General features: G+C 43.4%; 1 protein-coding gene across 8 annotated transcripts in view; it reads left to right on the top strand.

The window, feature by feature from the left end:
• LOC106594602 (uncharacterized) overlaps positions 1 to 18,512 on the top strand; it is a 126,609-nt gene that overhangs the window by 87,191 nt on the left and 20,906 nt on the right. For 3 of the 8 annotated variants that reach the window (XM_045713245.1, XM_045713244.1, XM_045713242.1), the window contains exon 1: positions 12,030 to 12,164. The exons of the other annotated variants lie outside the window; for them this stretch is intronic. The gene's annotated coding sequence lies outside the window, so the exon portion shown is untranslated. Of the gene's footprint in view, positions 1 to 12,029; positions 12,165 to 18,512 lie in introns of those variants that run through there. 8 annotated transcript variants of the gene reach the window in all.

Here is an 18,512-nt window from a genome sequence, read left to right as displayed (position 1 = left end):
TCAGACTCCAGGAGGTCTTGATCGCTCTCTGTTGACTGCAAAAGCCTGAAACACGTTCTAAAGACTGTTGACATATAGTGGAAGCCTTAGTAAGTGCAAATTGAACCCTAAGTCACTGTATACTGAATAGGCCCAGTCTTGAAAAACTACAATCCACTTCCTGGTTGGATTTTTTCTCAGGTTTTTGCCTGCCATATGAGTTCTGTTATACTCAGACACCATTCAAACAGTTTTAGAAACTTCAGAGTGTTTTCTATCCAAATCTACTAATAATATGCATATTCTAGTCTCTGAGCCAGAGTAGTAACCTGTTTTAAATTGGGTACGTTTTTCATCCGGCCGTGAAAATACTGCCCCCTAGCCCAGACAGGATAACAGAGATGTACTGTACACAGTTACTAATGGTGAGCACCAATAAGGATGTGAACAAGTCACATTGTGATATTGGTTCATCGTTGCTGTTACCCTACACTATTATGAAAGAGAGCAAACATGACTGTTCCTGGAGGAACAAAACCATCTCATAGGCCTTCAACGTAGCATACTTAACGGCCTGCTGATGGGCCATCAACAAGCTTCCCATTGCTTTCAAACTGGTTCAGAGGTTCAACTGGATAAAACCAACAAATTATAGTCCCACTAAGAGCAAACCAACAACCATTAGCTTTGGTTCCAACAAACCCAGACCCATCGGAAAATCCCAACCCCATGACCCAACTAGCAATTTGGATCAGTCTGTTGTTATCACAATGGCATGCATAAAAAAGGGGCATTTTCTTACAGTTTGTTTGCTATAGTGAAATCAAGGTTTGATTATTTGTTCCATAGTATTTTTTCCATTTGGTTTGGTTGTTTTCACATTGTGAAAAAATGGTTTAACAAACTACAATACTTAATCAAAACCATATGTGTGTATCGGACGTCACACTACTTGCTTAGTGAGTACCAGTTCTTCCTGACTTGGCTCACACTTGGAGCCTGTTGGACGTACTACCAAATTCTTTAAAAAAACATTGGAGGCGGCTTATGTTAGAGAAATGAACATTCAATTCTCTGGCAGTAGCTCTGGTGGAGTCAGCATGCCAATTGCACACTCCCTCAAAACATGAGACATCTGTAGCATTGTGTTGTGTGACAAAACTACACATTTTAGAGTGGCCTTTTATTGTCCCCAGCAGAAGGTGCACCTGTGTAATGATCTTTAATCAGCTTCTTGATATGACACACCTGTCAGGTGGATGGATATCTTGGCAAATGAGAAATGCTCACCAACAGGGATGTAAACACATTTGTGCACAACATTTGAGAGAAATAACATTTCTGAGATGTTTTATTTCAGTTCATGAAACATGGGACCAACACTTTACATGCTGCGTTTACTCACTGAGTGTACAAAACATTAAGGACACTGTCTTTCCATGACATAAACTGACAGGTGAATCCAGGTGAAAGCTATGATCCCTTACTGATGTCACTTGCTAAATCCACTTCAATCAGTGTAGATGAAGGGGAGGAGACAGGTTAAAGAAGGATTTATGACTCGAGAGAATTGAGACATGGATTGCATATGTGTGCCATTCAAAGGGTGAATGGAAAAAACAAAAGATTTAAGTGTCTTTGAACGGGGTTTGGTAGTAGGTGAGAGGCTCATCGGTTTGTGTCAAGAATTGCAACGTTGCTGGGTTTTTCATGCTCAACAGTTTCCAATGTGTATTAAGGTTAAACCATCATGTATTGGTTCTCTCATTGTGTCTGTGAGTAGGCTATCCATGAACTATCCATTAACAATTATGTTTGTTGAAATAAAGTTATGCCGACAGAAAATTCCCAGTTGTCCTAATGGGAAATCAGCATGCAGTTGTCTGGACTTCACAAAGCCATGGAAGTGAACAGACAATGAAACACTGACACAGTTGCAATGTTATTCCCAATGGATTGGCTGAGTTGCTGAAAACATCGGACTCCTCTTCCTGGTGGCAAAACAAATTAACCTTCTGCACGTGTGTGTGGGATTCTCTACTTTATAATATTTTTCTCCCTCTGCTGCCGCTTCCCCCTCCTGTGTGTGTGTGAAGTTGGGAGAGTTAGTTAAGTGTTCAGGATGGATATTGTTTTTTAATAATCTTTAGATACAGTGTTATTACTATTATAATACTCATAAAGGCTGCTATTCTACTTGGAATGTAAATAAAAAAATATAGAGGAAACCATTTGTCCACAACACAACAGTCTTTGATCCGTTCTCAGCTTGCATGTCTCACAGCATCTGTAACATCAATGGTTTTTAGCTCTATGGAAGAGGCATCGGATTCGCTAGCACACCCTCAGGTTATTCATAAAACCAATATGATGTATAATTACGTTACTCATAAAAATCGATATGATATTGATTTCAGTTTGAAAAAAATGCAACTGACATCGATATAGAGTTTCCATATCGGTGCCCAACACTAAGAGCTACACAGATACTGTATGTGTATTATGTATACTGTACAGCCACAGTTGTCATTAATCATTGTACTATGTCTTTCTACTCATACAGCCTGAGTAAGCCCATATTCAGGAGCAGAGTACAGAACATCGTCTCTCCAGAAAGGTGTGTATCAGTATTTTACTGTCCCATCATTCACCATTTGGCTGGCAACCCAAACTCCATGCTCCTGGCCAAACTCTACGCCACGCCCATGGGCGTTAGTTTCTTCACCGCAATGAATCTGGCTCTGAGTACATCAGCAACAATTTCTAGAACAAAATAATTAGTGGAATTTTAATGTCGTTTTTTTATCCACATGGATGAAAATCTCTTGCACATTTAACTGCCAACCCAGACCCAACCCCTTCCCCTCCCCAAACACAAGGACACAGACAAACAGTTAAATATTCCACCAGACCAGCCATCAAACCGCAGACTCCAATCTCAAGCAGACAAAATCCATTTATCAACAGACAACATGCAAAAAAAACTCTAGATCACCGCTATTCTACACACAGAGACACATACAAAGCTCTTCCTCACCTTGCATTTGGCAAATTTGGCCATAACACCATCCTCTTAATTTCTGTTTACAAGCAAAAACTAAAACAAGATGTACCAGCGATACGGAAGTTGTCCATAGCAGACAGTAAGTTTCAGGACCGTTTTGCACCGATTGGATTATGCATCGACAACGTCGTCCCCACAGTGACCGTACGTACATATCCTAAACAACAGTCATGGATTAAAGGCAACATCTGCACTAAGCTAAAGGCTAGAGCTACCGCTTTCAAAGAGTGGGACACTAATCCAGAAATCTCACAAAGTCCTCAGACGAACCATCAAACAGGCAAAGCATCAATACAGGATTAAGATTGAATCCTACTACACCGGCTCTGTTGCTCGTCAGATGTGGCAGGGCTTGGAAACTATTACGGATTATAAAGGGAAACCCAGACGCAAGCTGCACCAGTGACGCGAGCCTAACAACCAAGCTAAATGCCTTCTATGCTCGCTTCGAGGCAAGCAACACTGAACCATGAATGAGAGCACCAGCTGTTATGTACAACTGTGTGATTACACTCTCCGTAGCCAATGTGAGTAAGACCTTTAAACAGGTTAACATTCACAAGGCTGCAGGACAGGGATGGATTACCACGACATGTACTCAGAGCATGCGCTGACCAGCTGGCAAGTATCTTCACTGACATTTTCAACCTCTCCATGGCCCAGTCTGTAATGTCCAGATGTTTCAAGCAGACCACCATAATCCCCATACCCAAGAACGCCAAGTTAAGCCGTCTGTCGTTCTGCCCCTGAGCAAGGCAGTTAACTCACTGTTCCCCGGGTGCTGATGATGTGGATGTTGAGTAATGCAGCCCCAGCACCTCTCGGATTCAGAGGGGTTGGGTTACATGCGGAAGACACATTTCAGTTGAACGCATTCAGTTGTACTACCAATGAAGTATCCCCTTTTCCTTCTAAATGACTATTGCACCGTAGCACTCACATTTGTGTCCATGAAATCGTTTGAAAGGCTGGTCATGGCTCAGATCAACACCATCATCCCAGACACCCTGGACCCACTCCAATTTGCATACTGTCCCAACAGATCCATATATGACGCAATCTCTATTGTACTCCACACTGCCCTTTCCCACCTGGACAAAAGGAACACCTATGTGAGAATGCTGTTCAATGACTACAGCTCAGTGTTTAACACCATAGTGCCCTCCAAGCTCCTCACTAATCTAAGGACCCAGGGAATAAACACCTCCCTCTGAAATCGACCACTGGACTTCCTGAAGGGCCGCACCCAGGTTGTGAGGTTTGGCAAAAACAAATCCGCCATGCTGAGCCTCAACACGGGGGCCCCTTAGGGGTGTGTGCTTAGCCTTCTCCTGTTCTCCCTGTTCACCCAGGACTGCGTGGCCGCACATGACTCCAACACCATCATTAAGTTTGCCAATGACACGGCGCTGATCACTGACGACGACGAGACAGCTTAGAGACCTGGCAGTTTGGTGCCAGGACAAAAACCTCTCCCTCAACATCAGCAAGACAAAGGAGCTGATCATGGATTACAGGAAACTGAGGGTTGAGATGAACTGGCACCAGAGGGGTGTGGTGCCAGTGCCCGCAGTGGGGGTAGTGGAAGAGGACTGGGGCCTTTGTGGAGTGATGGAGGTTGAACCTTCAGTACAGGCAGCATTAGAGACAGCAGTGGGGGGGAATCCTCATCTTCTCTGTGGGGAATAACATAATTAATATAAAGGGATCAATATTGCTGTAAGATCATTACAGTTGACACATTTTACAAATCTACATTACTGTAATTCAAAATAAATACACAAAAAAATGACACTTTGTTACAAATTCCCTGCTGGTGACATTAAGCACATCATCTCCTTCAGTGAGCTCCCTTCCCATACTGGACGTAGCAGGTCAAGGGCATTATAAACTGGCCCTCACAACTGGCCAGGTGAGAGAGAGCAGCAGCAAGATCAGCTCTGTCCACAAAGCATCTCAGATTAGGAGTGCTGATCTAGGAGCAGTTTTCCATCATAATGAATACGATTATTTGGACAATGTCTGGACAGTGCTTCACACAGAGGTGTGAAACACACACACACACACACACAAACAATGCAAACAATGGGACACAGAGACAAACGAGCCACAAGAGGGATGGGAAGTCCAGTCCAATCCTCTCTCTCCTCCCTCTGGAAGCATGCAGTGGTACTGTCAGGAGGGATGGGATGACAACGGGCCAAAAGAGTAAAGACATACTGGGCTAAAATGTACGAGTGAAATTAATTAACTTGTCAAATTAAAAGATTTGAATGTAGCTTTAACACATGAATACATACAGCTATCTGAAATGATTGATAATGTCATGAAAATGTAAAAAAACACCAAATAAATGTAATATTATCTAAAGAATGAGTCTATACATCATAAATCAATGTGAGAATCTAAACATTTGCCTTTGCCTGGCCACAGCTTCTTCTGCAACGAGGTAACTAGACTGTTTCACATAGTACTTTGTCAGCTTTAAAGTTTGCTGTTCGACAGTTTACCAGTTCTACCAGTTGAGCTTGATTCTGCAGATATTTCCCATCTGTAAATATCCTCACTGTCAATCAGCTTTACTCCAGAGTTTTATGTGTTGACTTTGTGTCTGTATTCTGTTTGTACATTGTCTATTGCTGGCAGCAGCTATTCATTAAGTTACATTACAGGTAGGCCTATGTGCAAATGTACTTGTCAAATAAAGTGATTCTGATACCAGTATTTATGTGTTTCCTGATGTGGAAGAGCCTGGGGGTCACTGTTAAGATCCTCTTTTTCCACAATGATTCTTAAATTTGACTTTGGTTGCCATTTACTTCAAATTCCTTTTTCATGTTACTCTTCGTCAATCTTGGAAAGATACATACATTTCGTGGCGACAGGTAGTGGTTAGAGTGTTGGGCCAGTAACCGAAAATGTTGCTAGATCTAATCCCTGAGCTGACAATGTAAAGTTTAGTCATTCTGCCCCTGAACAAGGCAGTTCCTAGGCTGTTCCTAGGCTGTTATTGTAAATAAGAATTTGTTCTTAACTGACTTGCCCAGTTAAATAAAGGTTAAATAAAAAATATACAAAGATTGTCTTACGTGACATTAGATAGTGTGACTAGCCATTTGCTCTGATCTGTCTATTCTGTCGAGATACATAATAAAAATGTTGAGTTACGAAGAGTACCAGTTTGGACACACCTACTCATTCCAGGATTTTTCTTTATTTTTACTATTTTCTACATTGTAGAATAATAGTGAAGACATCACAACTATGAAATAACACATATGGAATCAGTTAAGAACAAATTATTATTTACAAGGACAGCCTACTCCTTCTTCCCCGTCAGGGAATTGAACCCCGGTCTCCTGTCCGCACTACACAGGGATTCTTTAGCTAAATAGCCCAGTACTGTACTGCCGACCGTCACGTTGTACAGCGCCACATTTTCCGTTCCATCCTAACAGAAACTGTCACGATTCCCACCGACGGTGGCGCCCCCTCCTGCTCGGGTGGCGCTTGGAGGTCGTCGTCACCAGCCTATTAGCTGCCACCGATTCCCTTTTTGGTTTTCCCTTTTTTGGGTTTTGGGCACCTGTGTTCAGTTTAGTTAATTAGCGGGGTTATTTAATTTAGCTGGCCCGCTTCCGTGTTGTGCGGGATTGTTTCTTGTCAGACAGCTTATGTTCGTGTCGGCGTTGTTTTACGCCGTATTTGTTTTCTCCCCTGTGTTTGGGAACATTTGTTTTTGTGTGAGTGTATATTAAAAACACCACTACCCTGTGTTCGCTGCTTCCTGCGCCTCATTCCTCCACCACGACTACCAAGCCGTAACAGAAACCCAGAGTTTTTTTTTATTTTTCATGGAATAGAAAACACCGTATTATTAATCAAATGAATTACTAGTCAAAAGTTACCAACCCCAAATCAGTCCTCCACAAACGTTTCATCGTTTAATCGTCAAATGATTATAAATGACGTGGCACACGCCGTAGTGCAGACTTTTGGTCTTCCACCAATACCAAACCAATCAGGTGGTTGTTTTCGAAGCTTTGGACGTCATTGAACACATGTTTACGATAAAGCGATACAAGCATCGGCATAATGCTTGTACAAGCATAATAAACTGCTTAGCGATTTCGATGCAGGTGTAACGGTCGTCGTATGAAAGGGACCAAGGCGCAGCGGGTTGTGTGCTCATGTTAACTTTTAATATAGAACACTGAAAACCAGCCCCACGCACCAGACTGGAGACGTCAGACACGTCGGACACTCTGGACGGGGCACTGTCGTCGGAAGCTCTGGACGGGGCACTGTCGTCGGACACTCTGGACGGGGCACTATTGTCGGAAGCTCTGGACGGGGCACTGTCGTCGGAAGCTCTGGACGGGGCACTGTCGTCGGAAGCTCTGGACGGGGCACTGTCGTCGGAAGCTCTGGACGGGGAACTGTCGTCGGAAGCTCTGGACGGGGCACTGTCGTCGGAAGCTCTGGACGGGGCACTGTCGTCGGAAGCTCTGGACGGGGCACTGTCGTCGGAAGCTCTGGACGGGGCACTGTCGTCGGAAGCTCTGGACGGGGACTGTCGCACTGAAAGCCTGATGCGTGGGGCTGGTAGTGGAGGTACCAGACTGGAGACACGCACCCCAAGGCTAGTGCGGAGAGCAGGAACAGGACGAGTTGGACTGGGCTGACGCACTGAAAGCCTGATGCGTGGGGCTGGTACTGGAGATACCAGACTGGAGACATGCACCCCAAGGCTAGTGCAGGGAGCAGGAACAGGACGATTTGGACTGGGCTGACGCACTGGAGGCCTGGTGCGTGGTGCTGGCTTTGGATGTGCCAGACTGGATACACGCACCTCAGGGCTAGTGCGAGGAGCAGGAACAGGATACACTGGACCGTGAAGGCACACTGGCGGTCTTGAGCGCAGTACTGGTACCACCCTTACTGGCTGGATGCCCGCTTCCCCCTGGTAAATGCGGGCGCTGGCACCGCGCACACCGGCCTGTGAATGCTCGGCCTCGACGCCGTGCATATCACCCCATAGCACGGGGCCTGACCAGTAACAAGCTGCCTCCGATAAGCACCTGGAGTTGGCTTGGGGCTTAACCCTGGCCCAGCCAAACTACCCATGTGCCCCTCCCCAAAAAATTATTGGGGCTGCCTCTCATGCATCCTCCGTTGGGCCCGCACTTCGCTCCACTTTCGTCGTTCCTCCCTCGCTGTCTCCACCTGTTTCCATGGCAGGGTCTTGTCCCCTGCCATTACCTCCTCCCATGTCCAAAATGTCCTCCACTCCCTTCTCTCCCTGGCCCAGGATCCTTCCTCTTCCTGGGCCCCGCTGCTTGGTCCGCTGGTGGTGGGAAGTTCTGTAACGGTCGTCGTATGAAAGGGACCAAGGCGCAGCGGGTTGAGTGCTCATGTTAACTTTTAATATAGAACACTGAAAACACAAAACAATATACAAACCTCAATCACTCTAACTTAACCTCTATGGGCTAGGTGGGACGAATTCGTCCCACCTACGTAACAGCCACTTGAAGCCTGTGGCGCGATTTTCAAAACCTTAAAAATCCTATTACTTCAATTTCTCAAACATATGACTATTTTACAGCTATTTAAAGACAAGATTCTCGTTAATCTAACCACACTGTCCGATTTCAAAAAGGCTTTACAACGAAAGCAAAACATTAGATTATGTCAGCAGAGTACCAAGCCAGAAATAATCAGACACCCATTTTTCAAGCTAGCATATAATGTCACAAAAACCCAGAAGACAGCTAAATGCAACACTAACCTTTGATGATCTTCATCAGATGACAACCCTAGGACATTATGTTATACAATACATGCATGTTTTGTTCAATCAAGTTCATATTTATATCAAAAACCAGCTTTTTACATTAGCATGTGACGTTCAGAACTAGCATACCCCCCGCAAACTTCCGTGGAATTCGCTAACATTTTACTAAATTACTCATGATAAACGTTCACAAAAAGCATAACAATTATTTTAAGAATTATAGATACAGACCTCCTCTATGCACTCGATATGTCCGATTTTAAAATAGCTTTTGGTGAAAGCACATTTTGCAATATTCTAAGTACATAGCCCAGGCATCACGGGCTAGCTATTTAGACACCCGGCAAGTTTAGCACTCACCATAATCATATTTACTATTATAAAAGTTTGATTACCTTTTGTTGTCTTTGTCAGAATGCACTCCCAGGACTGCTACTTCAATAACAAATGTTGGTTTGGTCCAAAATAATCCATCGTTATATCCGAATAGCGGCGTTTTGTTCGTATGCGTTCCAGACACTATCCGAAATGGTAAAGAAGGGTCGTGCGTATGGCGCAATTCGTGACAAAAAATTCTAAATATTCCATTACCGTACTTCGAAGCATGTCAACCGCTGTTTAAAATCAATTTTTATGCCATTTTTCTCGTAGAAAAGCGATAATATTCCGACCGGGAATCTCCTTTTCGGCAAACAGAGGAAAAAATCACAAAGACGGGGCGGTCAGGTCACGCGCCTAAGCCCAGAGTCCCTTGATCGGCCACTTGAGAAAGGTGATAATGTGTTTCAGCCTGGGGCTGGGATGACGACATTCAGGTTTTTCCCGGTCTCTGAGCGCCTATGGACGACGTAGGAAGTGTCACGTTAGAGCAGAGATCCTTAGTAAAAGATAGAGATGGCAAAGAAGTTCCAGAAATGGTCAGACAGGCCACTTCCTGTAAAGGAATCTCTCAGGTTTTGACCTGCCATTTGAGTTCTGTTATACTCACAGACACCATTCAAGCAGTTTTAGAAACTTTAGGGTATTTTCTATCCATATGTAATAAGTATATGCATATTCTAGTTACTGGGTAGGAGTGGTAACCAGATTAAATCGGGTACGTTTTTTATCCAGCCGTGTCAATACTGCCCCCTAGCCCTAACAGGTTAAAGAGTCTTAACGTAACTAAATCTCACAGCCTCTGGAGAACACACCACTACCTAATTACCAACCCCCCAAATCAGTTCTCCACAAACTTCATGTTTACGTCCAAGGGTGAAACCACTTGGATTAAAAAACTACACGGAAATTATACAAATGTTATTATCGCAACCACCCTTATACATTTTTTTTAAAAGCAACCTAGATTAGACTGGGTTGACTGGAACAAACTACAAAAATCTCTGAAACTGGAAACACTTATCTCCCTCACTGGCTTTAAGCACCAGCTGTCAGAGCAGCTCACAGATCACTGAACCTGTACATAGCCCATCTATAATTTAGCCCAAACTACTACCTCTTCCCCTACTGGATTTATTTATTTTATTTATTTTATTTTGCTCCTTTGCACACCATTATTTCTATTTCTACTTTGCACTTTCTTTTACTACAAATCTACCATTCCAGTGTTTTACTTGCTATATTGTATTTACTTTGCCACCATGGTCTTTTTTTGCCTTTACCTCCCTTATCTCACCTCATTTGCTCACATTGTACATAGACTTATTTTTCTACTGTATCATTGACTGTATGTTTGTTTTACTCCATTTGTAACTCTTTGTTGTTGTATGTTGTCGAACTGCTTTTCTTTATCTTGGCCAGGTCGCAATTGTAAATGAGAACTTGTTCTCAACTTGCCTACCTGGTTAAATAAAGGTGAAACAAAATAAAATAAAAAAATTAACTACTATCCTATTATTCAATTTTTTTATGAATTATTATCCAAAAACAGATATCAAAAGGTTCTCCACAGTCCAAAAAGGTTTCCCTTATAGTGAAGTTAAAAACCCTTTTTGGTACTAGCACCTTTTTTTGAGAGAGCAATAACATCAGCGCATATCTTCATTAACTAATGAATTACATTTTGTTCTCCAAGGCTATTGTACAAGCAGCCCAGTGTCTTGGTGGGGTGAGTAGTGTTGTTATCTTATGTTAGTTACTTATCATTGTTAACTTCCACATCAGCGTGTAGCCTAGTATACCACACATCTTTTCAAGGACCTTTATTTGCAAAACAATTGAGATAATAATCAGTACAACACATTCCAGCTTGATCTGTATATCTGTAAACATTGAGATCATAATCAGTACCACACATTCCGGCTTGATCTGTATATCTGTAAACATTGAGATCATAATCAGTACCACACATTCCAGCTTGATCTGTATATCTGTAAACATTGAGATCATAATCAGTACAACACAGTCAGGCTTGATCTGTATATCTGTAAACATTGAGATCATAATCAGTACCACACATTCCAGCTTGATCTGTATATCTGTAAACATTGAGATCATAATCAGTACAACACAGTCAGGCTTGATCTGAATATCTGTAAACATTGAGATCATAATCAGTACAACACAGTCAGGCTTGATCTGTATATCTGTAAACATTGAGATCATAATCAGTACCACACAGTCAGGCTTGATCTGTATATCTGTAAACATTGAGATCATAATCAGTACCACACAGTCAGGCTTGATCTGTATATCTGTAAACATTGAGATCATAATCAGTACCACACAGTCAGGCTTGATCTGAATATCTGTAAACATTGAGATCATAATCAGTACCACACAGTCAGGCTTGATCTGAATATCTGTAAACATTGAGATCATAATCAGTACAACACAGTCAGGCTTGATCTGTATATCTGTAAACATTGAGATCATAATCAGTACAACACAGTCAGGCTTGATCTGTATATCTGTAAACATCGAGATCATAATCAGTACCACACAGTCAGGCTTGATCTGAATATCTGTAAACATTGAGATCATAATCAGTACAACACAGTCAGGTTTGATCTGTATATCTGTAAACATTGAGATCATAATCAGTACCACACAGTCAGGCTTGATCTGTATATCTGTAAACATTGAGATCATAATCAGTACAACACAGTCAGGCTTGATCTGAATATCTGTAAACATTGAGATCATAATCAGTACCACACAGTCAGGCTTGATCTTGTTCTGTTTCTTTAGTCGTACTGATGTGGTGGCAGTCACCCCATGGTTGGCACCCATCGTCTGGGAAGGAACCTTTGACCCTAACCTCGTCGACATAATCTACAAGTCCATGAACCTCACCATAGCAACAACAGTGTTTGCCGTTGGAAAGTGAGTAGCCTACAACTTTTCCAAAATATTCAAAAGGGAAGTTAAACTATCATTATTTTTACAACATTGAAACTACACTGAGTGTACAAACATTATGAACACGTGCTTTCTCCATAACAGATTGACTAGGTGATCCAGGTGAAAGCTATGATCCCTTATTGATGTCACTTGTTAAATCCACTTCAATCAGTGTAGAGGAAGGGGAGGAGACAGGTTAAAGAAGGATTGTTAAGCCTCGACACAATTGAGACATGGATTGTGTATGTGTGCCATTCCGATGGTGAATGGGCAAGACAACAAAAAACCACTCAGTGTATGAGAACATAACCAGCTAATGTCACATGGCAGGTAATACAATATCATGATGTCATGATTCACAGCTTGGCTAAGATTTGAATAACTGTACTACTTTGTTTATTTCCTGGTAGACTGTAATTTCTGTTCAGAAACGGTTAAGTATGTCCTATACAGTCCTATGAGAATGACCATACAGTTACAGAGGGTTTCTGGCATCAGAATCGCAGGAGCCTGATACTGCCATTGTGCACTTGAGCAAGGCACCTTAAACCCTTATGTTATGTACAGGTAACTGACGAAATAGTGGAAAACACTAGTAAATGAGGGATACAAAGTATATTGAATGTAGGTGCTTCCACACAGGTGTGGTTTCTGAGTTAATTAAGCAATGAACATCCCATTATGCTAACGGTCATGTATAAAAAGGCTGGGCTGACCATTATTTCAGTCATTCTTTTTGCTACCGTGGCTATGCCCCCAGATCAACAATGCCCCCATTTACAGGGCACAAGTGGTCACCTAATGGTTTGATGAGCATGAAAACGATGTAAACCATATGCCAGTCACCAGATCTCAATCCAAATGAGCCTGAGATAGTGTTTCCACCACCATCAACAAAACACCAAATTATCCCTCCGATAGAGTTTCAGACACTTGTAGAATCTTTGCCAAGGTGCATTAGAGCTGTTCTGGTGGCTGGTGGTGGACCAAGGTGGCTGGTGGTGGCCCCAGGTGGCTGGTGGTGGCCCAACTCTCTATTAAGTACCCTTTATGTTGATGTTTCCTATATTTTGTCAGTTACCTGTGTGTCTTTAAATTCTGACAGATACGTCCGCTTTCTCCAAGATTTCCTGGAGACAGCAGAGAAGCACTTCATGGTCGACTTCAACGTGCGCTACTATGTTTTCACTGATCGTCCCGACGATGTTCCATCAGTGAACCTGTCCCAGGGGAGACATTTGAGTGTGATCCAGGTCCCAGGTTCAAACCGCTGGCAGGAGATATCAGCCCGGAGGATGGAGATCATTCAGACAGCCATAGAACGTCAGATCAGCAGGGAGGCTGACTACATCTTCTGTCTGGACGTGGACAGCAAGTTCCACGCTCGCTGGGGGGCCGAGTCTCTGGGCAGGCTGGTTGCTGTGATTCACCCATGGTTTTACCAGGCGACCCGTGACCTCTTCACATATGAACGGCGCCCAGCCTCGACAGCCTACATCCCCATGGATGAGGGAGACTACTACTACGCCGGGGCTGTGTTCGGAGGGTCCGTGGAGGATGTGTATACACTAACAAAGGTTTGTCGGAACCAGCTTGAAGAGGACGCGAGGAATTCCATCGAGGCTGCCTGGCAAGAGGAGAGTCACCTCAACAGGTACCTGCTTTACAACAAGCCCAGCAAGCTGTTGTCTCCAGAGTACCAGTGGGATGACAAGAAGACCAAAACCAATGAGGTCAAAGTCATTCGCTTCTCTTCCATCGTTAAAAACTATGCTGAAATTCGTCCCAATGTATAGGACTAGGAATTGGATATTCGACCGGCCGAAAAAATACTTTATTGATGATGGTTAATTTCAGGTATTGCTTCACTGAGGTTTGGGTTAAGGTTAGGGAAAGGCATAAAATGTCACATTGGGTATACAGATGTCTGGCGCCATTCATTTTCTGTTGGTGAAATATATACACTGACATAAAACTACTATTTTAAATGTATTGTATATCAGTCACTGTTGTAGTTTGGGGATAATAACGTTCTTCACTTATAGGAAAATATATTTTTTTTTATTACCTTATTCATCCTGTATTCTGTAGATTATCTATTGTGTATGTTGATTATTGGGAAAAATCTCAAAAGTTTTTAAAAAAAATACGATTATGTGTATTTTTCTTGAAATAAATATTTAACCGCTTTCAGAATGTTTGTGTTATTTCACTACTTGTTATATTTTCTATAGCCTAACTAAAATCAACATCTCCCCTGTTACAACGATATGCGGTGTATGAGTAACAAACCAGTGGTTTAGTGGAGAAATAGGGAATGTTAAATGGATTCCATCTATAGATTTGTACATCAGACAAGACACAGTGGTGGACTGAATTTCCATTAAGAAAAACTTCAGCATAATGTCAAAGTGGACCTGGCATTCCTGTCCAGAAACAACCCCTAACCACAATACATATACTGTAAACTGTAAGAAAACAAAGAAAAATACCTTTTTAAAAAGGTAATATGGAGGATTCACTTCCTTGTGTAAAAACATCCTGCCAATGTCAAGGCAAAAGGGAAAATCCTTCAATTCAAGTCATACCATCTAATCAATGTTATGTGAGGGATAATCAACGAGGGGCTATGGGTTCAATGGAAAATAATGAACAACGTGGAAGGTGTGTTCCGTGACCCGCTTGAGGATTAGATTTGACAATGTAAAAACACAATACAACCACAGATGTATAAAATCCATTTAAAATGATTGAAGATGACACGTTAAAATTGAAAATACATAAAAACCAAATATATACACAAAATTATAATATGAAAACAAATAGTTTCATTAATACTACATTCAACAAAAAAATATCAACTCAACATGCAACAATTTAAAAGATTTTACTGAGTTAGTTCTTATAAGGAAACCAGTCAACTGAAATAAATTCATTAGGCCCTTATCTATGGATTCAACATGACTGGAAATACAGATATGCATCTGTTGGTCAAAGATAACTTTAAAAAATGTAGGGGCATGGATCAGACAACTAGTCCGTATCTGGTGTAACCATCATTTGCCACAAACATCTCCTTCACCTAGAGTTGGTCAGGCTGTTGATTGTGGCAGGTGGAATGCTGTTTTTGGGGGGGTTTGTTTTTTTCACCTTTATTTAACCAGGTAGGCCAGTTGAGAACAAGTTCTCATTTACAACTGTGACCTGGCCAAGTTAAAGCAAAGCAGTGTGACAAAAACAACAACACAGTTACACATGGGATAAACAAAAGTACTGTCAATAACAAAATAGAAAAATCTATATACACTGTGTGCAAATGGAGTAAGGAGGTAAAGCAATAAATGGGCCATAGTAAGTAAACTTGTAGTACAATAGCTGTGTGTTTGTGCGCATAGTGCAGTTTAGTGCAGATGTATTGGAGGAGCTGTTTAATCTCACTCAATCCTACAGAGTTCTCCTGTCCTCTGAGGACTTCCGTGTAGCTGCGTTGGTCCTTGTGGAGCGGACAGGGGCCAGGTCTGGGCCAGGGGGGCTTCCTCTCTGGTCTGGTAGAGGTGGTGGTCTGCTGCAGGGTAGTAGGCTGGGCCCGGTCCAGTCTGGCTAAGCTGATGGAGGTGATGATACTCTGGTGGTGGGTGGGGACTGTGGGGTGCGCTGGGTCTAGTTGGGGGTCTCTGGGTGATCCTCTGTCCAGTGCGTCATGGGGTGTTTGTCTACCAAGTACCACGTCCTTTAGAGACTTGGTAAATATCCCAACTGTCTGCTTCCTCAGGTGGGAGTGGTCGTGCAGGTGCTCTGGGGTGATTGTTGGGTGGTGAGCAACGTGCACGTTCGGGAGTAGGCCACACCCTCTGGTGATGTCAGCGTTGACTTTCTGAATGGTACGGGGATGAAAGTCTTTGCGGGGCAGCAGAGTGGAGATGGTGATGTGGGAGTTGGGGAACCACTCAGAGGCCCTCTCTGCTACTCTGTTGACCAGGCTGCCTACTCTCTCCTTCTCCTCTCGCAGGTTGTTGGTGCCAGTGTGAATAATAATGTGGCCTGGTGTGCCAAAGTCAGGCTGGGACGGATGTGGAGTGCAGCCTGCATTTTTGGGCACCATATTTTGTACACCTTGTGGTGGGGGAAGAGTTTCTCCTCTTGGATGAATTTCCCATTTGAGTCAAGGAGGATGGCCACCTCAGTGGGTTTTACCAGAGTAGTTGGTTTACGGTCTGGGGCTGGGGTACACAGGGCTTGTGTATAAGGAGGGGTGTGTGGGGGTGTGTCAGGGGGGGCCAGAGAGCTTCTCTCTGTAGTAGGTGTCCCCATGTGAGCCTCCTTCTTGACTGGGGTGTGTGTAAAGGGTGGTCGGTATGGGATGGTTGTGGGTAAAGGTAAAGGCTGCACTATCTCTCTCCTCATGGTGGCCTTTACCTCCTCAAGAGCTGTGGTAAGGCTCTCTCCTCATGGTGGCCTTCGCCTCCTCAAGCGCTGTGGTAAGGCTCTCTCCTCATGGTGGCCTTTACCTCCTCAAGTGCTGTGGTAAGACTCTCTCCTCATGGTGACCCATTACCTCCTCAAGCGCTGTGGTAAGGCTCTCTCCTCATGGTGGCCTTTACCTCCTCAAGCGCTGTGGTAAGACTCTCTCCTCATGGTGGCCTTTACCTCCTCAAGAGCTGTGGTAAGGCTCTCTCCTCATGGTGGCCTTTACCTCCTGAAGTGCTGTGGTAAGGCTCTCTCCTCATGGTGGCCTTTACCTCCTCAATAGCTGTGGTAAGGCTCTCTCCTCATGGTGGCCTTTACCTCCTCAAGCGCTGTGGTAAGGCTCTCTCCTCATGGTGGCCTTTACCTCCTCAATAGCTGTGGTAAGACTCTCTCCTCATGGTGGCCTTTACCTCCTCAAGCGCTGTGGTAAGGCTCTCTCCTCATGGTGGCCTTTACCTCCTCAAGTGCTGTGGTAAGGCTCTCTCCTCATGGTGGCCTTTACCTCCTCAAGCGCTGTGGTAAGGCTCTCTCTCAGCTCCTGGACAGAGTTCTTCAGCTGGGTCCTGCACTGGTTGATCTGGTCCTGTAGAAGCTCTGTGTCTAAGCTGGAGGTGGTGTAGCTGGGGGGCTGATCCTTTAGCTCTCTCTCTCCATCTCTCTGTATCTCTGTCTCTCTCTCCTCCCTCTCTGTCTCTCTGTCTCTCTCTCTGTCTCTCTCTCCTCCCTCTCTCTCTCTGTCTCTCTGTCTCTCTGTCTCTCTCTCTGTCTCTCTCTCCTCCCTCTCTCTCTCTCTGTCTCTCTGTCTCTCTCTGTCTCTCTCTGTCACTCTCTCACTCTCTCTCTCCCTCCATCTGTACATGTGATTATGCAGCACATTAGCTATTTGTTTTTAAAGGGGGGTGGGAGTGTGGGGAGGTTTTAATGAAATGAAATGAGAATGTATCAGTAAAGAAAGTCTCCCTCTCTCTCCCTCTCTTTATTTCTCTCTCTCCCTCTCTTTCTCTCTCTCCCTCTTCTCTCTCTCACTCACACAATGTTTTACTTAAAAACTGCACTGTTGGTTAGGGCCTGTAAGTAAGCGTTTCACTGTAAGGTGTACTACAACTGTTGTATTCGGCGCAGGTGACAAATACGATTTGATTTGATTTGATTTTCACTATCTCTCTCCTCTTGTCCCTTTACATCAGGGTGGGTTTAATAGTCATTTTGGCTTAAGGGCCACATGGGGATTTTGAAAGAGAGAGACCGTTTTTGGACTGATTTGTTTGTCAAAATCAATTTGCAGGTCCATCATCATTTGTCAAACGATCCATCTGGTTTTAGACATTCAAGTGTAGCCCGAAGTCCTTTTTCAATCCTAAATAATAATTTGTTGAGATGCAAAGATGTTTTTTTTTTGCAACCAAGTTTCTTTGTACATTAACATGCACTATAATATGTAAGTGTGATACAGCGAGAGAGCGAGTGTGTGACCTTACTTAAGGTTAGTGCGTGTCTGAGGGGTTTGCTCTGTGTCTTCTGTCAGAACAGGAGATGTGTTGTTAGAACTAGCAGGATGTTGATGTGATTCTAGTCTGTCAGAACAGGAGATGTGTTGTTAGAACTAGCAGGATGTTGATGTGATTCTAGTCTGTCAGAACAGGAGATGTGTTGTTAGAACTAGCAGGATGTTGATGTGATTCTAGTCTGTCAGAACAGGAGATGTGTTGTTAGAACTAGCAGGATGTTGATGTGATTCTAGTCTGTCAGAACAGGAGATGTGTTGTTAGAACTAGCAGGATGTTGATGTGATTCTAGTCTGTCAGAACAGGAGATGTGTTGTTAGAACTAGCAGGATGTTGATGTGATTCTAGTCTGACTGAT

The sequence above is a fragment of the Salmo salar genome, unplaced genomic scaffold (genome assembly GCF_905237065.1).
Source record: "Salmo salar unplaced genomic scaffold, Ssal_v3.1, whole genome shotgun sequence".
Lineage (NCBI taxonomy): Eukaryota > Metazoa > Chordata > Actinopteri > Salmoniformes > Salmonidae > Salmo > Salmo salar.
The sequence above is the reverse complement of the archived record's forward strand: the minus strand, read 5'-3'. Positions and strand labels throughout refer to the sequence as shown.